Raw genomic sequence first — 4,736 nt, 5'->3', positions numbered from 1 at the left:
TGAAAGTTATCAGAAAATATGAAATGTGAAAAAGTGCTACTTAAAGGCATTGTACACTTTCAATTGTTTTTGCTGTTTTATCTAGGTATTAGTGTAATTGTGTTACATTGTTTACATAGTTAGTCTGGGTGAAAAAAGACAAAAGTCCATCCAGTTCAACCATCAAAAAAAAAAAGTTATAATCCTATACCCACCATTGATCCAGAAGAAGGCAAAAAACCCCAGCAAAGCATGATCCAATTTGCTCCTGCAGGGGGAAAAAATTCCTTCCTGATCCCCTGAGAGGCAATCGGATATTCCCTGGATCAACTTTACCTATAAATGTTAGTATCCAGTTATATTCTGTGTATCTAGGAAAGAATCCAGGACTTTTTTAAAGCAATCAACTGAGCTGGCCAGAACCAACTCTTGATGTAGTCTATTCCACATTTTCACAGCTCTCACTGTGAAGAAAATAAAATCAGAAATAGTGTCGCGCTCCACTACCAATTGCAAAAATGTGAATAAATTGATATTAAATAAATAATAGTCCAGCATTGAAAGAATACATATCAATATCTCTGCAATTATATTACTGCTGCAAACATGTCCTTGTTAAGTCGGTGACCTTGACACTTCTTCTAGTGCTGTGATACGAAATAATAACTGTGCAGTCCACCAATCAAAAAATATTAAATATTATGCACTTCACCGGTTGTGCTCTCACCTGGGGTATATGACCAGACCGTTAAGTGAGGTCATAAAAGGCTTGTGTCCCTTTAATTGGACTTAGTGGTAAATGGATGGGATTATCCCTCTTTCCCTGGGATGGATGGGTGGATGGATGGACGGGAATATCCTCTTCCCACTAGGGGGTCTCCTTGCTTCCTTATGGATTTTTCTGCATAGGTGTAATGGCCCTAGAGAGGGCTACACTTATGTCCCATGAGCTGTAGAACCAAAAATTATTTTAGGGGTTCCCAGAGATCTAAAAATAATTTAAAGTGTTCATCAGATTTAAATAGATTGAGAAAAGGATGGTCCAACCAGGGGCGGACTGACAACTCACGGGGCCCCCTGGCAATAGGGGATCATGGGGCCCCTGTGTCCTTGCCCAAACTCAAAAAAGCCTATGAAAAAGGTACCAGGGGCATCTCATGGGGCCCCCTACTGACCCCGGGCCCTCGGGCAGTGCCCGAGTTTCCAAATGGTAAGTCCGCCCCTGGGTCCAACTATTGACAACATTCCTCACAGCATGAAAAGGCAGTACACATTGACTATGCCCAGATACATAGATTTATATGGGCTTGTCACCATTTTCATGAAGATATTTTATGTAGACAAAAAAGTACAGCAAAGAACATATCTGAAGCACACCTTTCACTGCTCCAGGAAGCAGAACTTGATTCTGAGTCATGGCATTCACAAGCAAAGGTGTAAACCAAACTTTGCGGTTATTTTAACTGTTTTTAGCCTCCTTCTCCCTCCTTTAAATTCAAAGTGATAAAAGACAACTACAGGAAAAGGGAAAGATAATGATTAAATATAGAATAGGGACAATTATTTACCCGTGTCATCATTTTCCTTTTATATAATCACTCTTGAAACTGTCAACCTTGCAGGAATGAAGCCTTTTGGCCAATAGGCCCCATTCTGTGTAAGATAACATGTATTAGCTGTTACTATTTTTTTTTAATATCTTCATTGAGGTGCTTTGTTGAATCCCTGTGAACAAAAAAAGTAAACACACAAAAAGTGCCCAGAGGGTACAGTATGGCTAATCCTCCTCCAAAGAAGGGCCTCTAACCCTGAACATTCTTGGGTACATCCTGGGGTACAAGGCTTCTGACAGAGGCAAGGTACACCATTTTCTACCTAGGCTGAAGCCAGGTAGAACCCACTCCATAGGGACCAACCAAAGCCAGTCCACCAAGTACTAGGGGAAGGGCTCTCCCGAAGAGAGACCTCTCTGGATGGGTAGAGTCAAAAGACCCAAAAGTCACAGAACCTACTCCTACCCCCCTGACATCAGGGCAGGCCCCCTGATGATCTGCACTGTCTCTGTCTCTGTGCAAAAAATACTCAAAAAGACACATGTGCAGTGAAAGTGTCTGTGACAACAAAAGAAAGGTGCCATGTGCAATATACACTGGGCTTGTATAAAAATTGCCCTGGCTAGCCAAAAGGTCTGCCTAAAGACGTAGAAAAGCATGGAGGTGACGTGACCTAGTGCAGGTGAAATACCAATGGTGTGGTACAGCCCAAATCAAGAAAGCATTAGAACTTAGGGAGAGTCTTGCCATCAACCAGGGACATACCTGGTAAACCAGGACAGATTCAACCCAGAAGGAAAAGGGTTCCTCCCACCATTCCCACCTTTTCACATCAGGATGAATACTAACCGGCACCCACACACACTCAAAGGATGCCAGCTTTCTTTCTCCCAAAAACTGATAAGAACACATACTACACTAGATCTTAGCCAAAATGCCAAGAAGCAATTAGCTGTTACCAATAACGCAGTTTTAGGGCTCGGTCACATTTGTGGCTAACATAGCCGCTCCTCTGGAAAGCAATCTGCAGTGGATTTGAGTGGTGAAGAGAAGGCAACCTATTTTAATATAATGCAAGCAATTATAGGGCAGTTGCATCACGGCCCCATTTACCTGAATAAGCCACATTCGGCGGGGGTACTGCTAACCATAAGCGGCATGCTGTTTAATGTTTTCATAGCTGCAAAATTAAGCATGTGTGGCTGTATATCCTTGTTCTGATCAGTGGTAAGGGAGTGGTATAACCGTGGCTCAACTGCCTGATTTTACAACCCCCTTGCTGCTCATGTGAATGAGCTCTTAAAACGGGCCTTTCTCCCCTTTCCTTAAATTTCATATCTACATGTTGCTGTGAAATCTCCTAGCACTTTTTTCTCTTGCACTTACTGGTATCCCAGGCAATGGTGAGGTAGCCCTGGCTACACAGATGCCCCCTAGGAAAGCAACATCATCATTGCCTTCAGGAAGATCCTGTACCTAAATTGCAAGATTTCACAGTATTGTCATACTGCATGTGCCAGTCTCCCTCACACATACAGCAACCTCCAGCAGCCAAGATGGCGCCAGTACAGCAGCCTGTGCCACGAGGCAGCCCACCACCACAGCAAACTATGCTCCCTCTGGAGCGGACACATCCAGGGGAAGATGCTGTGCGGGACCTTTTTCTTCCCAAACAAACAAGATATACCTGTGATCAAATCCCAATAGCTAGTACATGCTTTTATCCATCAGGTGCTTAAAGGGGTGTAACCACATATCAACAGTAGAAATTCTGAAGGGCCCTCTGCACACTGCTATATACCCTTTCAAGCAAACTCTGCAACAAATAGGGATACATATTGCAATACATGTTTAAGCTGGCCAACTGCGTCAAAGTAATCCCTCTATCGCCAGTCCTATTCTGTGGACACAATGCCAATATAGGAGAAAAGACGAAGAAATACAACTTCAAAAAACTTGCCATGCCTCTTATAAAGTACGTCGGACTGTCTACTTTGCAAAAAGGGGTCATTTGGGGGATATCTGTACTGTTCTGACATTCTTGGACCTCAAGAAATTAGATTGGCTGTCAGTACTTCAGGATTGATCAATATTCAGATCTATACCATAGTTTGTGAACTCTATAACTTTCCTACAAACTAAAAAATACATCCTAATTTGGGTTATTTTCACCAAAGACATGTAGCAGAATACATCTTGGCCTAAATTTATGAAGAACAATTATTTATTTGCACATAGATATGCGTATTCCCTGTCACTACCACCTAGTTACTTAGTTCAGCCCATCGTTCACTGATGCGAATGTTATTATAATAGTACATTTTCCTGGTTTCATGGGGCTGTCCTCCTCACCCCATCCTGTCCTCCTCACCCCATCCTTTTTAATCAATGGCACTCTTTCTCAAAGGAGGGGTTGGGGTGGAACCACATACCACTCTGGGTGACTTTGCCACACTCCCTAGGGAGGGTGTCAAACTCACATAGGATGATGGGGCACTGGCCTCCTCAACCAGTTATTGGTCTGTTTGGATTATTATGTATTGCATGAGTTATTGATCTTGCACTTGAGCATAAGCAGGTGCGGACTGTATTCTTGTTTTATCTGTTTGATATTCCTATTACTTCTTTTTAGTTGCTTTTCTGTACAGGTACTCTCTCCTCACTCTGACAACTGCATTCGGAAGGTGATTGGATCCCTCAGTTAGGGTTCAGTGAGATCCTTCAACAGGCGAGTGCAATCGGCCGAACCATTATGTCTTCCATAACCCCCTCTAAATTTAGAATTTTGACCCACAACGTGCAGAGGATGCGAGCCATGGCCTCCCAATATTACCAAAACTGGGAATTGACGTCCTGTTACTTCAGGAACCACATTTTTCTCGAGCTTCCCACCCAAAGTATCTCCTTGCTAGCTATCCCCACTTCTATCTGTCAAAGGGTCCAGACAAAAAGAGAGGCCTGGCCATATGCTTGGCTAAACTGGTGCCCTTTACTCCCCAGACGGTCATACAGGATAAGGAGGGGAGACACCTATGGGTGGGAGGGAAAATTAATGAACATGAAGTTACTTTTATTTCCTATTATTCACCTAACATTGGTCAGATTGCATTCTTTAGAGATATGCTTGCGGTCCTGATGCCTAATGTGGCGGGTCATGTCATTTTGGAAGGATACAGTAATGTTTGCCTAGACCAGCAATGGGCA

The 4,736-nt window shown here is 43.1% G+C and overlaps 1 pseudogene; it reads right to left on the bottom strand.

Moving 5' to 3' along the window:
- Positions 1 to 2,330: 2,330 nt before the first annotated feature.
- Positions 2,331 to 2,481, bottom strand: LOC149454367 (U2 spliceosomal RNA; annotated as a pseudogene).
- Positions 2,482 to 4,736: the final 2,255 nt, after the last annotated feature.

This window comes from Staurois parvus, unplaced genomic scaffold (assembly GCF_062004578.1).
Source record: "Staurois parvus isolate SC_StPar_1 unplaced genomic scaffold, SC_StPar_1.0 ptg000432l, whole genome shotgun sequence".
NCBI lineage: Eukaryota > Metazoa > Chordata > Amphibia > Anura > Ranidae > Staurois > Staurois parvus.
This window is presented reverse-complemented; position numbering and strand designations above follow the sequence as displayed.